Source organism: Diceros bicornis, unplaced genomic scaffold, assembly GCF_020826845.1.
Source record: "Diceros bicornis minor isolate mBicDic1 unplaced genomic scaffold, mDicBic1.mat.cur scaffold_158_ctg1, whole genome shotgun sequence".
Classification (NCBI taxonomy): domain Eukaryota; kingdom Metazoa; phylum Chordata; class Mammalia; order Perissodactyla; family Rhinocerotidae; genus Diceros; species Diceros bicornis.
This window is the reverse complement of record NW_026691064.1, coordinates 188,307-212,121: the sequence shown is the minus strand read 5'-3', so window position 1 is coordinate 212,121 and position 23,815 is coordinate 188,307. Positions and strand designations below refer to the sequence as shown.

Genomic DNA, 23,815 nt, shown 5'->3' with positions numbered 1-23,815 from the left:
AGGGTTTAAGTTATTTAACTGTGAAAGAAGAAACTAGTTAGTTGTTCATCAAAATATGCATTCCCTTTGCTCTCTGGGTACATAGGAAGGCTATTTCTCAGCCTTCCTTGGAGGTATTTGTGGCTATGTGACTGAATTCTAGCCAGTACAATGCGAGAGGAGAATTGCATGCCTCTTCTAGTGCTGGTTCCTAAAGGCCTCTTCCATGCAGTCCTCCTTGTTTTGTTCCTCTTCAGGCTGGCTGGGTTGGAGACAATCAATGGTGACCTTGAAGACTGCTGAGCTGCTGAGAACATGAGTCCCTGAATTATTGTGTGGATGAAAGTTGCCCCGCCAACACATTCCCCTGTCCGGTAATGTGGTGTGAAAAACACAATAATCTAATGCGTTTAGATCATTTGGGGATACACTTGTTAACAACAGCTAGTGTTACCCTAACTTGTACAATTAGAGAGGGTGAGGGTTCTCTCCTACTATTACTATAATTTTCTTTTTTTAAAATTATTTTATTGAGGTTACACTGGTTTATAACATTGTATAAATTCCAGATGTATGTTATTATATTTCAACTTCTGTATAGACTGCATTGTGTTCACCACCAAATGTCTAGTTTCCATCCATCACTATACATATGTGCCCCTTTACCCCTTTTGCCCTCCCCCCATCCACTTCCCCTCTGGTAACCACCCATCTACTCTCCTTATCTATGTGTGTGTGTGTTTGATCGTTTTTTATCTTCCACATATGAGTGAAATCATATGGTATTTGGCTTTCTCCATCTGAATTATTTTGCTTAGCAAAATACCCTCAAGGTCCATCCATGTTGTCACAAATGTCACAATTTCATCTTTTTTATGGCTGAGTAGTATTCCACTGCATATATATAAAACATCTTCTTTATCCATTCATCTGTTGATGAGCACTTGGGTTGCTTCCAAGTTTTGGCTATTTATAATTTTCTTACTAGGAAAAATAAATGTTCAAATTTGAGCAATCTCAAATGGAACAGAAGTATCCTATTTCAGAGAAGACACAATTTATCATCCCTCAAAACCTATAAATCAAAAATAAAAAAGAAAAATAATTTTTAAGAGTTTGTTAATCAGTGAACTATTTCAGGGGAGGATGTTTGTGATTGTGTTTGTTTGTTTAAGGATAGACATAGTAATCCAAGTAATGCTGCAGAGGAGAGCATTCCACACAGCCATGATATTTAGTTTATGTAGCTAGAAACTTTATTCACACCTATAACTATGTGAGACAGTGGGTGAGCAATGTAGATTTTAGGAATTGCTAAATGACGCTGGAGAAGCTAAAGGATTTATATGTACTTGAGAGCAATATGAACTATCGGATATTTATATGGCTCACTAACAATTTCCATGTTTCTACTTTCACGCTGAGAAATATTTGCACACATTTAAACAGGATGCCACAGTACTTTAGGAATAACAAACCAACAATTAAAATGCAGAGAGACAATAGATGCATGCTCTTTCGGTATGATGGAAGATTGTTTAGATTTCAAGGTTTATTTTGCCCTGCCAACAGTGTTATTAATCATCCTTCCTCATTTCTTTTCACTGCTGGAGTTTGACAAGGGTTTTCTTTCACCTTGAAAAACTGCACATGGTGGAGAGTTTCTTGGCCTTATTCCTGCAGTCTTAATACCTTATACCCTACTGAGGAAGGGTAAATTGCCTTTTATTCCATATTCCACTATATTTCTGAAAAATGGTTTTCAAATCACAGATTTGATTCCTCTCTTGGTATTGAAAGATCATAAACAAATACGTTTTTATGTTATTTTTCTTTAGTAAGCTTTATGATTTTATCCTCGGCAACTGGACTAATTCAGTAAGCAGCAGACCATAAGGCAGTGAGTGGATACACTATTAATTTTTATTGCTAAAGTTTCCTTTATGTACTATTTGATCTGAAGATGTTATTCACATTTTTATGGTGATACTGGCAGACTTGAGAAAATCTAGCTGTATAATTCTTATTCATAAAGCCTGGGTATTTTTAACTCAGCAGCCCAGGGAATGGCAACAATTCAAATCTCCTCAACCAGTTCATTAAGTGAAACGTCTTGAGTGGGAGAGGGAAAGTAAAGCGGGTGGGTAGTAGTTTTGTCGCTCATTCAGTAGAGCACAATTGGGGCGGTTTAGCTACAGTAGTAACATCAGTTCACTACAAGAGCTCGGTGGATGATTTATTCTTTCCTTTGTTCACCTTCAAAATGAGAAGTATAGGCCTGAATCACCTCAAGAATAGCCTCTTAACATTGCTTTGATTCTGTTGCTGCACAAAATTGGAGCTGAAGCTGTTGACCATTAAAACAGAACGGTCAAATTTAAAAAAGAACCACAAAAGGAAAACAAAGATGTGTCCCATTTCCAAATGGGCGTTCTACAGGCCCTTGTCTCCAAGACTGTTTTGCTGCTGACTTTGAAGTTGTACGAATTGTTAAGTACAGCAGAATCTCCCTTCCCAGGCTCACACTGATTCATCCAATGCTTTCAATCCATATTCCCTCACCTTCGAAAATAATGTGTGTCCTATAGAGACATGGAGGAAGTGCTGGATATGATAGAAAACACTGGGGTGGTAATGGTAATACCAGCCTTCAAAGGACTATATTACATCAACTTGACCAATATTTATTGAGGACTTATTGTAAAACTTCATGGAAATACAAACAAATATAGTCCATGCCCACTAGGAGCTTGATCAGAGAAATAAGATCCAGTCATAAAAGATACATAAAATATAATTGATAATCATGCAAAAGCTGTTTTAAATCTGTGCAGTGCTATATCCTAAGTGACTGGTGTGGGCATTTAAAGGGAAGTAGCTCATTCTATGCTGTTATGATCTGAGAAGTTTTACAAGCATTTGGTTTACTCTTGGAAGGTTGTTTCATGTTAAGCAATATTAGACCACAAAAGATTTTTATCTTTACATCCATGAGGCAGACAATAAATACCAAAGGCACGCAAAGAGGAAGACATGATTCAAGGCTGGAATGCGCTGAAAATTCTTTATGGAGGATGTAAGATATGAGTTGGGTATCTCCTAAAATCTACAGCAAACATAGTAGTTAACAGTGAAGGGTTAGAAATTTTCCTTTAAAATGAGGACTGAAGAAAGACCATTGATGATTGTTTCTATTTAACATTAGGTTAGTGATCCTAGTAAACATATTAAGATAACAAAAAGCAATGAAAGAATGAGAATTTGAAAGCAATATACAAAACAGCCAAGTTGCTGGGCACAAATCTATAGCAGATGCTTTCTGAAAAAGCTTTAGTGAGATATAATTCACATACTATGCAATTCACCCTTTATTTAAAGTGTACAATTGAATTTTTATATTAATTTTAGTATACTCACAGTTGTACAGCTATCATCATAATGTAATTTTAGAACATTTTCATCAATCAAAAAAGAAACCCTGTACCGTTAATAAAAAAGAAACCCCATACCCTCGTCCCACACAAAATTTGTCTATTCCGGACGTTTCATATGAATGGAATCTTACAACATGTGGTCTATTGTGACTGACTTCTTTCATTAAGGATCATGTTTTGGAGCTTCATCCATGTTGTAGTATAGATCAACACTTAATTACGTTTTATTCTTTATTGCCAAATAATATTCCACTATATAGATAAGTCAAATATTATTATCTATTGATAAATAGATAAATCCATTCATCATTTAATAGACATTTGGGTTGCTTCCACATTGTGGCTGTTATAAATTATGCTGCTGTAAACATTCACGTACAAGTTTTTGTGTGGATGTATGTTCTATTTCTCTTGGCTAGGAGGAATTGCTGGGTCATATGACAACTCTACGTTTAACCGTTTGAGGAACTGACAGACTGTTTTCTCTACGCACCAGCAGTATATGAGGTTTTCAGTTTCTTTACATGCTCACCAAGCACTTGTTTTTATCTGTCTTTCTGATTATTGCCAATCTGCTGGGTGTGAAGCGTGTCTCGTGGTTTTGGTTTGTGTGTCTCTGATGGCTAGTGGTGATGGCACATGTTTTCATGTGGTTGTTAGCTATTTGTATATTATTTATGAGAAATGTCTATTCAAATCCTTTGCCTATCTTTAATTGGGTTATTTATCTTTTTATTGTTGACTTGTGAGAGCTCTTTGTATGTTCTGAATGCAAGTCCCTTATCAGATATATGATTTGCAAATATTGTCTTATCCTGTGGGTTGTATTTTCACTTTCTTAATTGTGTTCCTTAAAGAACAAAAGTTTTTAATTTTGATAAAGTCCTATTTATCTACTTTTTCTTTCGTTGCTTGTGTTTTTGTGTCATATCTAAGAATCCATTACCTAATCCAAAGTCATGAAGATTTATTCCTATATTTTCTTCTAAAAGTTTTAGCATTTTAGCTCTCACATTTAGCTCTCTGATCCATTTTGAGTTAACTTTTGTGTATGATGTGAGAAAGGTGTCCAAATTCATTTTTTTGTGTGTGGATATCTAGTTGTCTCAGCATCATTTGTTAAAAAGATGATTCTTTCCCCATTGATTTGTCTTGGTACTCGAAATCATCTGGCCATAAATGCGAGGGTTTATTTCTGGACCTAAAATCTTTTCCATTGAGCTATATGTCTACTTATGGCAATACCACAGTGTCTTAACAACTGTAGTTTTGTAGGAAATTGTGAAATCTGCTAGTGTGAGTCCTCTAACTCTGTTATTTTTTCTAAGTTTTTTGGCTCCTCTGGGTCCCTTGTGTTTCCATATGAACTTTAAGATCAACTTGTCAATTTCTGCAAAAACCACTAGCTGGCATTTTGATGGTAATTGTGTTGAATCTGAAAATCAATTTAGGGAGCATTGCCATTCGACAATGTTAAGTCTTCTGATCCTTACACATGAATGTCTTTCCATTTGTTTAGATTGCATTTACTTTCTACAATGTTTCATAGTTTTTAGAGTATGTTTTGCATCTTTTCTTAAATTTATCCCTGTCATTTATTCTTTGGATGTTATTAATGAAAATGTTTTCGTAATTTTATTTTCTAATCGTACATTGCAACTGTATATAAATACAATTGTTTTTTTTACTTTGATCTGTGTCCTGTAACCTTGATGAATCCATTTGTTAGTTCTAATAATTTTTTAGTGGATTCCTTGGGATTTTCTATACATAAGATTATGCCATCTGAGAATAGAGGTAGTTTTACCTCTTCCTTTCCAATCTGGATATTTTCAAATTTCTTTTTCTTCCCCAATTGCCTTGGTTAGAACCTCCAGTACAGTGTTAAACAGAAGTGGTGAAAGCAGATCTTTGTCTTGTCTCCAGTCATAGGAGGAAGGCATTCAGTCTTTGCCCATTAACTATAATGTTAACTGTAGGGATTTTTGTAGATATCCTTTATCAGGTTGCGGAGATTTCCTTCTCTTCTTAGTTTGTTGAATGTTTTTTATCATGAATGAGTGTTGGATTTTGTGAAATGCTTTTTTCTGTCTATTGAGATCGTGTGGTTTTGTCATGTTTTCTATTGATATGATGTGTGACACTAACTGATTTTTAGATGTTGAATAAATTTTGGATTTCTGGGAGAAATCTCACTTAGTAATGATGTATAATCTTTTTCATATACAGTTTTCATAAACTGGATTCAGTTTGCTAGTAACTTGGAGATGTTTGTGTGTATATTCATGAGAAATATTATTGTATAGTTTTCTTTTCTTGTAATATCTTTGTTTTTTGGTATCAGAATAATACTGGCTTCATACAATGAATTGGGAACTGTTACCTCCTATTCTATTTTTTTTTTTTTTAGAAAAGTTTATGAAGAATTGCAGTTAATTCTTCTTTGAATATTTGGCAGAATTCACCAGTAAAGCCAGTGGGGCATGAGCTTTACTTTTTCAGATGTTTTTGATTATTTTATTTCTTTACTTGTTATAGTATATTCTGATTTTCTAGTTTTGCTTGAGTCAGGTTTGGTAGTATGTTTTTCTAGCAATTTTTCCTTTTCTTTATTTTTTTATTTTAATTTTTGTGAGGAAGATTGGTCCCTGAGTTAACTTCTGTTGCCAGTCTTCCTCTTTTTGCTGATGAAGATTGGCTCTGAGCTAACCTCTGTGTCCATCTTCCTCTACCTTGTATGTGAGATGCCACCACAGCATGGCTTGTTGATCAGTGTGTTGGTCCGCTCCTGAGATTCAAACCCACAAACCCTGGCTGCCAAAATGGAGCACACAAACCTAATCACTATGCCACTGGGCTGGCCCCACAATTTGTCCGCTTCGTGCAAGGTATCTAGTTTGTTGGCATACAGTTGTTAATAGTATTCATTTATACTCTTTTTTTATTCATGTGAGGTCGTTAGGGTTGCTCCCTCTTTCATTACTGATTTGTAATTTGAGCCTTCTATCTTTTTCTCTTGGTCAGTTTACCTAAAGTTTTGTCCCTTTTGTTAATCTTTTCAAAGAACAAACTTTTGGCTTCATTGACATCCTCTGTTTTTTCATTCTCTATTGTAGCAAATTGTTATCATATGCCATGCACCGTTTATATACTTTTTATATAAATAACCCTCTCTTCAGCCCTTTGATATAAGTACTATAATAATCTACCTTTTACGTAAGAGGAAATTGAAGAAGAGAGATGTTGAGTAATATGCCCAAGGACACACAGCCAGTACTTGACCAGACCAGGGTTTAAATCCAAGCAGTTTGACCTTAGAGTTCATGCTCTCAACCATTTACTATACTGTACAAAATGATTTGTAACAGCACTGTTTGTAATAGTGAATCATAGCTATTAAATTGAGTCTGATAACATTACGTATATAGACACGGAAATACATTACCTCTATGCATGCACAAATGCACAGGCACCTGCAAAATTGCGTGTTATATATGTTAATACAAGTGATGAGGGAAACAAAGCAACTTACTAGAGAATATGTTTTTTTTTTAATTTATTTTTGTTTAAAAAAATTTTTTTTGGCTTATTGTGGTAACATTGCTTTATAACATTGTATAAATTTCAGGTGTACATCATTGTACTTCTATTTCTGCATGTATTACATCATGTTCCCATGTTCACCACCCAAATACTAATTACAATCCATCACCACACACATGTACCTAATCATCCCTTTCATCCTCCTCCCTCCCTCCTTCCCCTCTGGTAACCACCAATCCAAGCTCTGTCTCTATGTGTTTGTTTGTTGTTATTATCTACTACTTACTGAGTGAGATCATACGGTATTTGATCTTCTCCCTCTGACTTATTTCACTTTGCATAATACCCTCAATGTCCATCCATGTTGTCACAAATGGCTGGATTTCATCGTTTCTTATGGCTGAGTAGTATTCCAGTGTGTATATATACCACATCTTCTTTATCCATTCTTCCCTTGATGGGCGCTTAGGTTGCTTCCACATGTCGGCTATTGTGAATAACGCTGCAATGAACAGAGAGGTGCATGTATTTTTACGCATTGCTGTTTTCAAGTTCTTTGGATAAATACTCAGCAGTGGAATAGCTGGATCATATGGCAGTTCTATCCTTAATTTTTTGAGGAATATCCGTACTGTTTTCCATTGTGGGTGCACCAGTTTGCACTCCCACCAGCAGTGTATGAGAGTTCCCTTCTCTCCACATCCTCTCCAACACTTGTTGTTGTTTCCTCTCTTGTTAATTATAGCCATTCTGACGGGCGTGAGGTGATATCTCATTGTAGTTTTGATTTGCATTTCCCTGATAATTAATGATGCTGAACATCTTTTCATGTGCCTGATGGCCATCTGTATATCTTCTTTGGAGAAATGTCTGTTCAGGTATTTTGCCCATTTTTTAATTGGGCTGTTAGTTTTGTTGTTGTTGAGATGCATGAGTTCTTTATATATTTTGGAGATTAATCCCTTATCAGATGAATGGTTTGCAAATATCTTCTCCCAATTGTTATGTTGTCTTTTCATTTTGTTGATGGTTTCCTTTGCTGTGCAGAAGCTTTTTAGTTTGATGTAGTCCCATTTGTTTATTTTTTCTATCATTTCTCTTGCCCAGTCAGACATGGTGCTTGAAAATATGTTGCTAAGACCAATGTCGAAGAGCGTATTGCCTATGTTTTCTTCTAGAAGTTTCATTGTTTTAGGTCTTACATTCAAGTCTTTAATCCATTTTGAGTTAATTTTTGTGTATGGTATAAGGTAATGGTCTATTTTCATATTTTTACATGTGGCTGTCCAGTTTTTCCAACACCATTTGTTGAAGAGACTTTCCTTTCTCCATTGTACGTTCCTGGCTCCTTTGTCGAAGATTAGCTGTCCATAGATGTGTGGGTTTATTTCTGGGCTTTCAATTCTATTCCATTGATCTGTGTGTCTGTTTTTGTGCCAGTACCATGCTGTTTTGGTTACTATAGCTTTGTAGTATGTTTTGAAATCAGGGAGTGTGATACCTCCAGCTTTGTTCTTTTTTCTCAGGATCCTTTTAGCTATTCGGGGTCTTTTGTTGTTCATATAAATTTTAGGATTCTTTGTTCCATTTCTGTGAAAAATGTTGTTGGAACTTTGATAGGGATTGCATTGAATCTATAGATGGCTTTAGGAAGTATGGACATCTTAATTATGTTAATTCTTCCAATCCAAGAGCACGGAATATCTTTCCATTTCTTTGTGTCTTCTTCAGTTTCTTTCAGCAATGTTTTATAGATTTCAGTGTACAGATCTTTCACCTCTTTGGTTATTCCTGTGCTTAGAGGGATTGCTTTCAGTTTTTCACCATTGAGGATAATATTAGCTGTGGGTTTGTCATATATGGCCTTTATTATGTTGAAGTACTTTCCTTCTATACCCATTTTATTCAGAGTTTTTATCATAAATGGATGCTGTATCTTGTCAAATGCTTTCTCTGCATCTATTGAGATGATCATGTGATTTTTATTCTTCATTTTATTAATGTGGTGTATCACGTTGATTGATTTGCAAATGTTGAAGCTTCCCCGCATCCCTGGAATAAATCCCACCTGATCATGGTGTATAATCTTTTAAAAATATTGTTGTATGTGATTTGCTAGTATTTTGTTGAGGATTTTTGCATCGATGTTCATCAGTGATATTGGCCTGTAATTTTCTTTTTTTTTTGTGTTGTCCTTGTCTGGTTTTGGTATCAGGGTAATGTCAGCTTCGTAGAATGAGTTAGGGATCTTCCCTGCCTCCTCAATTTTTTGGAAGAGTTTGAGAAGGATAGGTATTAAGTCTTCTTTGTATGTTTGGTAGAATTCACTGGGAAGCCATCTGGTCCTGGACTTTTACTTTTGGGGAGGTTTTTGATTACACTCTCGATCTCCTTACTGGTGATTGGTCTATTCAAATTCTCTATTTCTTCTTGATCCAGTTTTGGAAGATTGTATGATTCTAAGAATTTATCCATTTCTTCCACATTGTCAAATCTGTTGGCGTATAGCTTTTCATAGTATTCTGTTATATTCTTTTGTATTTCTGAGGTGTCCATTGTAATTTATCTTCTTTCATGTCTGATTTTACTCATTTGTGCCTTCTCTCTTTTTTTCTTGCTGAATCTAGCTAAAGGTTTGTCAATTTTTTTGATCTTTTCAAAGAACCAGCTCTTGGTCTTATTAATTTTTTCTATTTTTTTTTGTCTCTATTTCATTTATTTCTGCTCTGATTTTTATTATTTCCCTTCTTCTACTGATTTTGGCTTTGTTTGTTCTTCTTTTTCCAGTTCCTTTAGGTGCATTGTTAAATTGTTTATTTGAGATTTTTCTTGTTTGTTGAGATAGGCCTGTATTGCTATAAACTTCCCTCTTAGAACCGCTTTTGCTGTATCCCATAAATTCTGGCATGTCGTATTTTCATTTTCGTTTGTCTCCAAGTATTTTTTGATTTATCCATTGATTTCTTCATTGACCCAATCATTTCTCAGTAGCATTTTGTTTAATCTCCACATATTTGTGGCTTTCCTGATTTTCTTCCTATAGTTGATTCTAGTTTCATACCGTTGCGGTCAGAAAAGATGCTTGGTGTTATTTCAATCTTCTTAAATTTATGGAGACTTTTTTGTGGCCTAATATGTGATCAATCCTGGAGAATGTTTCATGTGCATTTGAAAAGAATGTGTATTCTTCAGTTTTTGGATGGAATGTTCTGTATATATCTACTAGGTCCATCTCTTCTAGTGTCATTTAAGGCCAATGTTTCCTTATTGATCTTCTGTTTGGATGATCTATCCGTTGGTGTAAGTGGAGTGTTGAAGTCCCCGACTATTATTGTGTTACTGTCTATTTCTCTTTTTATGTCTGTTAATAATTGCTTTATATATTTAGGTGCTCCTGTGTTGGGTGCATAGATATTTACAAGTGTTATGTCCTCTTGTTGGTTTGTTTCCTTGATCATTATGTAGTGCGCTTCTTTGTCTCTTTTTACAGTTTTTGTTTTAAAGTCTATTTTGTCTGATATGAATATTGCTATCCCAGCTTTCTTTTTATTGCCATTAGCATGGAGTATCTTTTCCCATCCCTTCACTTTCAGTTTGTGAGTGTCTTTAGGTCTGAAGTGTGTCTCTTGTGTGCAGCATATATATGGGTCTTTTTTTTTTATCCAGTCAGCCACCCTATGCCTTTTTATTGGAACATTTAGTCCATTAACATTTAAAGTAGCTATTGATAAGTATGTACTTACTGCCATTTTTAAACTTTTTTTCTTGGTGTTTTAGTAGTTCTCTCTGTTCCTTTCTTTCTTCTTCTCTTGCTCTCTTCCCTTGTGGTTTGATGGCTTTCTTTAGTATTATGTTTGGGTTCCTTCCTCTTAGTTTTTTGTGTATTTATTATAGCCTTCTCGTTTGTGATTACCATGGGGGTCATATATAGTAACATACGTATATAGCAATCTATATTAACTTGATAGTCTCTTTAATTTGACTTCTGCTGAAAGGTCTACTCTTTAACTTCCCTCCTCCCACATTTTATGTTTTTGATATAATATCTAACCTAATTTTTGTGCATTTGTATCCATTACCCCCTCATCATGGAAATAGATAATTTTTTCTATTTGTGGTCTTCTCTTTTCTCCTTAAATAAGTCCCCTTAGCATTTCTTGTAGTACTGGTTTCTCGGTGACAAACTCCTTTAATTTTTGCTTGTCTGGGAAATTTTTTATCTCTCTTTCCATTTTGACTGATAATCTTGCTAGGTAGAGTATTCTTGGCTGTAGGTTTTTTCCTTTTAGCACTTTAAATATATCATGCAACTCTCTTCTAGCCTGTAAGGTTTCTGCTGAGAAGTCAGCTGATAGCCTTATGGAGTTTCCTTTGTATGTAACTTGTCTTTCTCTTGTGGCTTTTAAGGTTCTCTCTTTATCTTTAATTATGGACATTTTAATTATGATGTGTCTTGGTGTGGGCCTCTTTGGGTTTATCTTGTTTGGTGCTCTCTGTGCTTCCGGTACCTGGATGGCTGTTTCCTTCCTTAGGTTAGGGAAGTTTTGAGTTATTATTTCTTCAAACATATTTTCTGCCCCTTTGTCTCGCTCTTCTCTTTCTGGGACACCTATAACATGGATGTTAGTGCACTTGATGTTGTCCCGGAGGTCTCAGACTGTCTTCAGTCTTTTTAATTCTTTTTTCTTTTATCTGCTCAGTTTGGGTGATTTCTTCTAGTCTTTCATCCAGCTTGCAGATCCATTCTTCTGTATCCTCTACTCTGCTTTTGAGTTCTTCTAGTGAATTTTTCATTTCCAGTATTGTATTCTTCATTTCTGGTTGGTTCTTTTTTATATCTTCCCTTTCTTTGTTGACATTCTCACTGAGTTCATCTATTCTTCTCCCCAGATCAGTGAGCATCCTTAACACTCTTTGTTTGAACTTTCTGTCGGGTAGCTTGCTCATTTCTGTTGTGCTTAGTTCCTTTTCTGGGGTTTTGTCCTGTTCCCTTGCTTGGAATGTATTACTTTCCCTCCTCATTTTGCCTCTTTTCCTGTGCTTGTGTCTATGTATTAGGTAGGTTGGCCACATCTCCTGCTCTCGAAGAGGTGACCCTATATAAGTGATGCCTTAGGAGGAGTGGCAGTGTGCTTCCCTCTCCTCTCCAGTTGCAAATGTTCCAGGAGTGACCCCTGTGTGGGCTACGTGTGTCCTTCTGTTGTGGCAGGGTTGTTCTTCCCATAGGTGCCCAGGGAGGCTGAGCTATGCCCCTGGCCAGCTGTTGTAATACTCAGCTGCGTGTAGTTGTTGTGGGCCCTTCAGTCTCTTTATCGAGTGTGGGGTGTCCCAGCAGAGTTGGCTGCAAGGTCTAATAGCACAATCCTGTTGCTGTATTTCTATTAAGTGAGTAGGCCCCCAGCATGGCAGGTTGTTAGGCTCAGCAGCTTACAATTGCTATAAGCCTCTATCCTTCAGGTCTCTTGTCAGCTCTCTGAGGATTGCAGCTGGGTGGGGCTGGCCTCAGGCATGGGAGCTCCCAATTGTTTCAGGCTTTGGAAGGTGGGGCCAACCTCCTACGTGGGTCTTTGAGAAGCACAAGTCTTCTGCAGCTGACAAGCCCTGCCGCCCACAGGCCCACACATACAGTCAACACAGTCCTGCCCCGTGCGTGCACCCTGACCTCTTGAGGTGGACCTTGTCTCTCCAAGACAGGAGCCCCACACTCTCCACCCCCTCCTTGCACACACCCTGCCCTACAGAGGTGGACCCAGTCACCAGGCTGCAAAGAATCCAGTCACTAATCTATGCAGGCCCACAAGTTCCCTGAGGGCTTGTTGTTGGGTGGGGCCAGTCTCTAGGGTGGGCTGCCTGCCCTGGTTGAGCTGGATTAAATCGGTGCTCTAGTGAGTGGGGCAGACCCTGGGCTAACAGGCCCCAGGGAGAACTCCAATGGCATATGCTGGTGTCTATGTCAGCATGCCCCCACCAGATCACAATAATGACTGCCACCAATGTCCCAGTCCCTGGAGAGGTCTCACCTCTCACCCAGATGCGCTCAGGACCTATCATATGAGTCTCTTTTCCCCAAAGGGTTGTGCACCTTTCTTTCTAGTGATTTTAGGTTGCTCTTTGAAATGGGTGAGTTTGTGTGTGGGCCCTTTAAGAGCCGGTTTTAATATCTTTGTGAACCAGCTTTTCTGGGGGTTCTCCGCAATGTTTTAGTAGCAGGCAAAGTCAGATATTCTGCCACTCGTCTTGATTGTGCTGGGTCGACAAAATGCCCATGGCAGGGGCGCTCCCCGGCTGGGGGCCCCACGCCTCCAGGGAGCCTGTGTACCTGTGGGCTGCTCCCCGCAGCCGTGAGGTGCTGCGGCTTGTGAAGGTGGCGTTTTCTCTCTCCAGAAGGGAGTTTCTGCCTCTTCCACCTCAATTAGGATTGTCATTTGTTGCAGGAGTTCCTCTTATCCAGTTTGCAGTTCCGTCTCAGGGGTAATTTTTCCACCAGTAGTTGTAAATTGGCCGTGTCAGGGGGAGGAGGTGGGTTCAGAGTCCGCCTACGCTGCCATCTTGACTTCTTCCTCGAGAATATGTTTAATGTAATCTTATTTTGATTCAAACAAAATAAAACCCTTTATTTCTAAACACATAGAAAAGTTCTGAAAGAATATTTAATAAAAGTTTAAACAAAGGTTGTTTTATTTTTCCTTTGATGATGTGATTATGAGAAGTATTCACTATTTGCAATTATCCATTTTACAATTTTTTTCAAAAAGCATATATTATTCTTTATAATTGAAGTATAAAGATATGTATCATAGATTGATTTCCATGAGAAATGATTGAAATAAGAAAAACGACACTTAACATGATTAAAGAAGTGTAGAATCCTCGTTAATACATTAAGATTTTTATAATTCTTAACTGTCCTGACAATGGTATGAAGACGACTCTGGGGTATATATTCAAACTATGGGAGAGAGCACACAAGGTGAATGATAGTAGAGAATTGTGTGAGTAATTAAATCAGGATCTCTAATTTGACAGTGTTCACATATATCTTTCTGTTTTCTATAAGGTTAAATAATTTTTAGAATTATCAATATGAAATTAGTGTGAATTCATTTAAACAGAAAAAGTTATGGGATTTGGAGGCTAAAATCAGCTGGAGACAATGAAGCTTTGGGGGACAAAGTGAAGGGATGATACAGGCAAGACCTTAGAACCAGAGGAAGCTGCAGAAGAGATTCCTATGCTGAAAGTAGATGACTCTAAACTTAAGATTATATGATTCTATACTTAGTATCTAGGCAATTTCCTCTGAATACAGTGCATTGAAATGGGAAAAATTGCCTTTGGTTGGATAGTTTAAGTCAATTGTATTTGACATACATTTATTACTTGTGTATTACCTGCTGGGGACTCGAATAGCTACTATGGCAATACAGAGGTTACCGGGTCATGATACATACCCCTTAGCAGTGCATAGTGCTTAGTCTACTATCTTCATGCAGCCTCACATGTCTCTTTTATTTTCATTAATCAACAAATCAATCAATAGCCATTTAATAAGCATCTACTCCAGAAAAGAAAAAATCCTTATCATTAACTGATAAAGTAAAACTTCGATTTAGCAAATTAGCATTTCACGTTCAGTATTGACAGTGAAAGTTTTCCTTATTGAAGTTACCCTTTATGAAAACAGAAAAATGCTAATAGCGTTCCAAATTTAACCTTGGCATTTGCAAGAGTTTTGATGTTCATTATATATGATGGCTTTGCTTCAGCCTTTCCCCTCCTCATGGGGCGAGGAATCTGCAGGGTCAAGAGACGCTCCCACGTCGAACGCTGCACTCCTCCCAGGACCCCAGAATTCTCTGAGCTAATGGACCCAGCTCACTTCTAAGGTCTTTAGGGGCTTCTTTCCCAAGTATGTTTTTTCAATGACTGGTCAAGTCACCAGTGTGTGCACCCCTCTGCCCAATAATCGGTCAAGAGGTAGCTGTTTGGAGGACAGTGGAAAAAATTTGGACATGTAGCCTGGGCTGTCCATATATATGTGTGTGAAGCCTGCAAAGGGCATGATGGGTCCGGGGTGGAGGGAGGTGATAGTCAGGAGCCTGCACTGCTGCTCTTCCCTGGACTCTGCAGATATTAAGGGAGGCCTGGTCTTTGTATTCTCTCTCTTGTCCTTTACTTATTCCTGAAATAGGCAATGCTTCTTCACCCCTCAGAGCCTGTTCACACGCTGTTCTCTTTGTCTTGCATGCCTTCTTCTTATCCTCGGCTTCTCTACTCCTCTGGCCAGCAACCTTTCATGCAAACTCCTACTTATCTTTCATTTCTTAGCGTAAGGTTGCCTCCCCAGGGATGCTCTCCTCGCCAGCACGTGCTATGGCAGCTCTCTGCAGCAGGCCCTAATGAAACCACAGTGTGGTTTTCTTCACAGCACCTACTCGCAGGACTTGAATTTATATGGTTATTTGTCTCATGCGTGTACCAACCACTAGACTTAAGTTCCAAGGCAGATGAATGATGTCTGTTTCATTTATAGGTATTTCCTTACCACCTGGTATAGTGCCTGGCACATAATAAACATTTACTAGATGGATGAATAAATGAACAAATAAACAGACAAATGAATGAATGGAAATCTCTCCATGAAAAGAGAATTTTTCCTAATTTGTTCTTTATAATCTTTGGAGGCTCAGCATTATGGGAGGCTATTTTAAGTTTTGTGTGCAATGCAGGGTGCTCTTCCTGAGTTTGGAATTTGCAGAGCAGGCCAATTACTGTTGTTTTTGAAGATGTAATTCTGTGGTATGTGGAATAATGGCTCCTCAGACATGTCCATGCCGTAATCCCCGTAAACTCTGAATGTATTATTCTACATTGCAGATCAAGGTTATGGACCTTGAGATAGCGAGATTATCCAGGTGTGCCCAATCTTAGCATATGAGTTCTTAAAAATCAGAGAACCTTCTGTGGTTGATTAAGAAAGAGATGGCTGTGTGAGAAGGACTTGACACCCCATTGCTGGTTCTGAGATGTAGTGGCTTCTATGCAAATACTGGAGAGAGGCCTCCAGGGCCTAATGATGGCCCCAGATGTCGACAGCCAGAAGGACTTGAAGTCTTCAGTCCTACAACCGCATGGAACTGAATTCTGCCAACACCAAAATGAGCAGGAAATGGATTCTCCCCTAGAGCCTACAGAAAGGAAGGCAGGCCTGTGGACACCTTGATTTTAGCACTGTGAGATCCATGTCAGTCTTTTGACCTAGAGAACTATAAGATAATAAATACATGTTGTTTTAAGCCACTAAATTTGTGGTTACCGCAATATAGAAAACTACTACAAACTCCTATCCAGTTCTGAGCTGCAATGGGGTCTTCAGAGTTAAAGTCTTTCCTTTTAATCTGGGGAGAATGCTCTTTACTGTCCTTAGATTTGTGAACATTTACTCCATGTTTGTTTCATGTCATGAATTTCAATCTTACTCTTTTACATATTCTTTTGCAGTCTCATACTACTGATGGAAGAATTTGCAAAAATTATGACATTTGTGAAATTCTCCTTATAACATACTGAAAAAATAAGAATAATAAAAAATATTTAATTTCTAATGGGGTATACAACATATTTCCTGCTTATCACTTAAGTTTGCCTTTAGTCGAACATACATCCTGCACACTTGAATGATTTAAATCGGCATCTTTTAACAAAAGAAAAATCAACATTTTGTAGTAAAGCCATGTAAATTAGAGCAAGACCTGAAATGATAATGATAATTTCAGTATGCATGCAACTGAAGTGTACTCTCTTGAAATCACAAGATCTTAGAGCTAGAAGTGATTTTAACCTCTTATGTCTGAAAAGGAGAAAACTGATACCAGAAAATGTAATACCTAACTGACTGCACATGTTTATCTTATCTGTTGCGACAGACCCAGAACTAGAATTCTGATATTATGTTTTCCAGTTGAAGTTAGCATCCACTAGGTGTTTCTTTCTTAAGAAAGAGGGTAGAGGAGATATATATATATATAAATTTTATATACATATAAAATTTAGATTTAAACTGGATCTTATAAACCCAATAGTTTAATGAAAGGGAAGTATATTAAACTCTTGGTTTATGGGATCCAGTTAAACGCAAATTATAATGAATAATGTAAAATATAGTAGTAGTTTTATTGCTTTGTCGTTCAAAGTTTATTTTCTTTTATAAGAGCATATAACTTTAAAAGATGCTGAGATTGGTAAATGTTAATACTTGTTAAGATAAATAGTAGATAAAATGTGTATTCATTATACTATTTTCTCACATTTGTATATATTTGAAAATTTACATAATTAGAAAAAGAACATGCTGTAGTTCACAAGGTTAAACTCTCAGAAGCACAGCAAATTCCATGGAGTTTGAAATTTTGCAATTATCGGAAGGATATTAAGCTTTGTTTGGTTTTGTCACGTCCTGTTCTTTGACATCCATTGTGTGTGAGTGCGTGGACGTGTGCTCTGCATGTTATTCTGTCAGAGGCACAATGTCAAGAGATCTTTTCTACAAAAACGGTAAAACTCTAGACATTTGAATTAACTGCTGGGGAAGGAACATGGAATATATTCAAACAAGGAAAAGCTAGGGTGAATATCAATTCATTATATAAAATATATGCAGGTCTAGATATTTGCAGATGTAGAGAGGTATGGCTATTTAAATTCTGTTCTCTATTTTAAGTAACTTTCTCCTTTGTGTTTATTTAAAGAAAAACAAACTAGGGCAACTTTGACAAAAACGGCAAGTTTTATGTTTGCATTTTGAAAAGTCTTTAATATTTATTGAGATTGTAAGTTTAAAGATAGCTGAATTACATTCCTGCAAATTTAAGGGAAATTAATAGAATAATGAAAGAGTATGTTGCAATTTAATGGTATCTCCATTAATGACCTCCTTCTCTTCAACCAGATGTATCTGGGGTAGCAGACAGTGGTGCAGACGTGATTTTTATGTTTGCTAACAAGTCAACGGAGAGAACCAACTCCAAACGCTCCTGTCTTTCGGGGCTTCTGTCACATTGTGCTCCAGCTCATTGCACTATCAGAGTCAAGCAGTTTCTCATCTCCTCCTCTGACTTGTCAATTTATAGTCGTTTAAAATGAAGTCCCAGTGGCAACCTTGTTTTAACTAGAATGAGAGACATGCTGTTTAGGGTTACAATTTTATTTCCCCCCCAAATGAAAGAATAATGACTCATTAAAGTGCCTGTATTTTCCCAGATATCCTTTCAATAATATACCCGGACAAAAATTCCAGACTTGTATATCTGACGTTAACAGGAAATACTGATTATCTCTTTTCCTAGCCCCGATGTTCAATGCCATTTTTCTGTATACATCTATTGTAGGAGAGTTCTTGGCCTCTACTTTTATTCCATGGGGCATCTTTAAAAAATCCAGTGACAATAAATAGAGTTAGAATCATGTCTTCTCTTAAAAGATTCTTCCACAACTTAGTAGATCTCAGGATTGAGTTTTTCTTGATCTGTGGAATAGAAATTGGCTGTTTGTGACCCTCTGATTTGGCCTGTTTCCCTGGAATCCTGGAATTATAGCTATGTGGTTTATTTCTGCATGTATGCAAGGTAAAATCTGGCCTTTCTCTGATATTTTTTTCTTATTTTAGGCCAAGTTCTCCAATAATTTACTCTTTAAATGCAACTAAAAATAACCATGGTTACATATCATATTTCAAACTACCCCCAGATCATTTAAAAAATATATCATTTAAAAAGATTGTGTTGAAAGGTCCAGTATTTCATAACATTAACAATTTTACTCTTTTAGAAAGTAGCTAACTAAGAATGTGTCTTCTAGGTGCTTTCCTTCTGAAGACCCTTGTTTGTCAAAAAAGATGAACTTCCATGTCCCAAGTTATGTGAATAGATTTACTTTTCTGTTCAAAACAGCAGCCCCTCATTTCTCACTACTGAAAACGCCTCATTGGCTCTTAGTTTGCGTGTCCAATGACTGTACCATTGACAAGGCCCTCTTTTGTTTTCCTTTATTTAGAAACACCATCAGTTCTGACATGTTTGTTGTATTTTTTAAAGTCAAACTTCCTTTTTAATTCCATAGCCTTTTTTTTTTCTCTTGATAATTTCCCCAGCAACATGAATTTGAGCGACCCTAGGACCAGGGTCTCTCCCTCCTCCATGAGGCTACAGGACACAGATAGAGGCAGCATAGTCAGAGGAAAGCATGAGGATTCGGTGGCCAAACAGATCCATCTTGAATCTCAGTTTCATCCAATAAGGTTGCTGAGAAGAGTAAATTTAGTAATATGTGCAAAGATTCTGGCACAGTGTTGGTGTTCAACAAACATTATATCCTTTCTCTTTATTTCTGGCCACCATTTCTTTTGTACCACGTGCTTTATTATTTACATTTTTGGTTTTAATTAGCATTTGTAGCATTTTAAAGTATTTGGCAGAGTGTCTGTCATATAACATCACTCAACAAATATTATTAATTATTAAAGTTATTACCCTTATATTTCCACCCCAACATTTCCTGCCTCCATTTCCAATAAAGTTCTTTTTTTTTTTTTGTGAGGAGATCAGCCCTGAGCTAACATCTGCCAATCCTCCTCTTTTTTCGCCGAGGAAGACTGGCCCTGGGTTAACATCCGTGCACATCTTCCTCCACTTTATATGGGACGCCGCCACAGCATGGCTTGCCAAGCAGTGCGTGGGTGCACGCCCGGGATCCGAACTGGCGAACCCCGGGCCACCGCAGCAGAGCGCACGCACTTAACCTCTTGCACCACCGGGCCGGCCCCTCCAATAAAGTTCTTTATGCTTCCAATTGCTCATATATATATTGTTCTCCTCTAAATGTATGCTGAGAATGCTCTTATCTAGGAACTGGCTTTTTTTGATGTCCTTCTCAGGAGGATGAGTTCCTAAAGGTGAAAAGTGAAAAAAGGGTAAAGTGGAAGAAAAACTACATCATTAAATAATAAGGAAAAGTTGGAAAGGAAAAAAAAAAAGAAACTATATTTGTCTTATTTGGATAGTATTTAAGAAAGAAAATTTTTGAAGAGCAAAGTGCATTCAGAAATGAATTGTTATGATATTGATATTTTTAGATTCACTACTTGGCCTTTGAGTGATTCATTGTATTAATAGTGCATACTGGTGTTTGACCAATTTAACAGTAATTGAATGTAACATGATGCATGAAATCTGCTGTGTGATTACCATCAAGATGCAATTTTGTTTCATGAATGATATGAAGTTTTTTGAAATGGGAATTTCAGATTTCACCTTGAGATAAAATTTGTAGTCATGTTTCGATACAGGTGGCTAGATACCTTGTTCAAACGCATTATGAAGAAAATGAAACAAACCATGGCCGCTTGTGTGTTCATTAAATTATATGAGGTTAACAGGTTGGCGCTTTCTTTGAAAATATATCTTATTTGATATCAACATTCTCCTGCTCTAAGTAACACTAGTTATAATAATTTCTTATATCTTCTTATCAATGCTGGCTCTTCCCTTCTCTAATTGTTTCTTTCTATATGAGCTGTTGTCACACAATGACTTTTAGCATTTGATTCCAGTCTACTGTAAAATCCTCTCCTTACTAGCAATGCTGTATTAATAATGGAAAGCACATATATGAAGTTATTGACTCTTCTACATATTTTTAATAGTCAGTCAATTTACAACACAAGAATGCTATGGGGGTGCTTTCTCTGGGAGGATCTCATTCCCCCAAGGGCTTCAATTGCAATGTCCCAAAGACTTCTGGGTCTATGCAGTCAACCCAAGACTTTCTCCTGAACTCCATGCCTGCATTCTCAACTGCCTACTGTTCATTGCTACAGGCATTTAAACTACAGTTATGAAGAGCTGAACTCACTGTTTCCTTCACAAATCTTAAAGAAAGTTACCACCACTCATATAGTTGCTTATTTTTTGAGAAAACAGTGTCATCCAAATGCCTCCTTCTCCATAAACAACCTCCATGTCCAGTCAATCACTGCATTTTCTGAATTCTGCCTCCTTAATCTATTTCCTTCTCTCCATCCCCACAGTCCTGCCACTTTTTGGGCCATCAGCATCATTTACCCGTTTTACTGCAACAGCATGCTATTTGGTTAGCCTGTTTCTTGTGTAGATAAAAATGCAGGCACAGAATTATTTGTATCACCTCACTCCCATGCCTAAAACACGTGGATGGATTTCCCTGCCCTAAAATTAAGGTTAAAACTCCTTAACGTGGGTTACAGTTTCCTTTATGATCCTGTTCCAGCTGTCTTCTCCAGCCTCATCTCTGTGTTCTTCCTCCCAGCATTCCCTGCTACAGCTCCACTGAACCTCTTCGGGTTCCTGGAGTAGCTCATTCACTATCCTGCTTCAGCGATTCTGCCCTACCGTTTTCTTTCCCTGAGACACTTCTCTCTCTACTCCATCTTTATGATTCACTTTTTATCTTAGTTAGGGTTCTCCAGAGAAAGAGAACGAATAGGATACACACACAGACACACACAGACGTGCGCGCGCGCACACACACACACGCACACACACACACGATTTGTTATAAGGAATTTGCTCACATGATTTTGGATGCTGAGAAGTTCCAAGATCTGTAGTCAGTAAGCTGGAGACCCAGGAGAGCTGATGATGTAAGTTCTAGCTGGAGTCAGGGTCCAAAGGCAGAAGTCCAATGTCCTAGACCAAAGACAGACAGAGAGAGTGAATTCTCCTGTACTCTGCCCTTTTGTTCTATTCAGGCCTTCAATGGACTGGATGAGGCCCACTGACACTGGGAAGAGCAAGCTGCTTTATTCAGTCGACCAATTCAAACATTAATCTCATCCACAAATACCCTCATAGACACACCCAGAATAATGTCTAACCAAAAATCTGGGCACGCTGTGGCACAGTCAAGTCGACAAACAAAATTAGCTGTCACACCCTTCTAGTCTCATTCTGGATACTCTTTTCTCAAGAAAAATTTCCGTGGCCCCCAAGTCCTGATGAGATTGCATTCTTACTCTCTTATCTGCTTCCATAACACCCTGCTTTCCTCCATCGTAGCCCATACCACACTACATGGTCATTCCCTGCTTGCTTACATCCCATACAGGACTCTAAGTCTTGCTCATCTTTACCTCTGTAATTCCTAATTTAGGAGTTAGGAATTACACTTTGGTTCAATAAATATTCGTTGAATGCATGAGCTATTCTATTAACCTTTAAGCTGAATCCTTACTAACATTAAAACTACATACTTATTTTAGCTTGATTGCTTATATAAAACCAACATTTACTGTTGGCCAATTATGGCTGACTATATATGTGTAACAATATTCAACATTCTGGTTTCATTAACTTTCCTCTGGGATTTATACACTAAACCCACTTGATCTGTGGTTTAGATATTTCATGCTGATTAAAACTGTGGCTACCTTAGAATTCTCTTGGTTGCTCACCACCAGGGAAAAGGGCATTCAATTTAGCTGTTTCAAATTAGAAAGCAGCGTATGAAAGGAACAGAGGATTTGGAATAACAAGACCCAGGTTAGAAGACTAGTGCTGGCAGCCTTCATTTTGCCTTAGTTATTGACTTCTGTATACTGAACATCTAGAGAAGTACTTGGCACAAAACAGATTCTAAAAATTGCTAGATGAGCCAACTTTGATAAGTTACAAAAAATATTTTAATCACAGGCTTCTCATTTAGTAAGTGACAGTAATTGTGTTTACTTCACAAAGAGTTTTGAGACTATAAATGAGTTAATATACTCAAATTGAGTACAGAGTGGATGTGAAATGAAAGTCTTGTATTTCTTATTTACATATCATGGGAATATCTGTGAACGTGTTTATAAGTGCAAAATATCTGTTCGATCCTGTAGCCCCCAATTACACATTTTTTCCCCTTTATTTTCAAGCACTTAATATGTGCCAGGCAGTATCCTAAGTGCTTTACATACATCATTTCATTTTATTTTAATAAGGTATTGGTCTTTTTAATTGGCAATGAATATCTTGTCTCATAAAGATTCCATAACTTGCCCAAGTTCACACAGGTTGCAAAGCCTACACTGGCATCTGGGTTTATCTGATACCAAAATTCAATGGTCATAACTGTTCAATTTTCAAACAGCTGGAATAAAGTCTGTATCCATTAAAGTTAATTTCTTTTCCCTTCTTGTCCTACAGGATCAGCGTCCTCCTGTTCTATGTCCTTTGGATTTGCACAAGCACAGAGTGTATGATGTTTGCGGCAACAAGGCAGGGACAATTTAATGGCATTTCCACCAGATTGTGTGAAGACACTCCAACTGCTCTTGGCTCCTTCCCAGTTGCATTGGCCTCCTTGCCCTCCCACAGGTGGGCTTTCATACCCAGGGCAGAGCTGGAACACGGCCATGACTGCTGCAGAAGAGGTCTTTCCTGGACAGACTGGTCAGACGGCACTGGAGCATTTGTAATGGGAGGGTTGTTTGTCTTTCCTTCATCTTTAAGAAGGTCAGAAAAGACCCAGCTCGCTATGTCCGGGTAAAGAGAAATGCAAAGATGAAACTTACCTTACATCTCTATACTCCTCCCTTCCCAATGTTCACCTCGGTATATAAATGGAGTCCCTAACTTTCACTCCTTAATCCCAACACCAGGTGATGTTCTTCCGTCTCTAGGGAACCTTTCCTTTCCTTACTTTTCTCAGATTTACTTCCACAAAAATCATCCTCTCATTCTATAAATGGTGCCTTTTTCTTCATTGTTATTATTGCCCTTATTCTTCATCTCTATCTTTGAGAATATTCTTTTTTCTCTCTATAAAAATAACAACAAATATCCTGA

At 37.5% G+C, this 23,815-nt stretch overlaps 1 long non-coding RNA gene across 2 annotated transcripts in view; it reads left to right on the top strand.

Moving 5' to 3' along the window:
- Nucleotides 1-23,815, top strand: part of LOC131402559 (uncharacterized) — an 87,450-nt gene extending 63,635 nt beyond the window's left edge. For both annotated transcript variants that reach the window (XR_009218768.1, XR_009218769.1), the window contains exons 2-3: nucleotides 237-353; nucleotides 23,174-23,815. This is a non-coding gene — a long non-coding RNA (uncharacterized LOC131402559). The remainder of the gene's footprint in view (nucleotides 1-236; nucleotides 354-23,173) is intronic.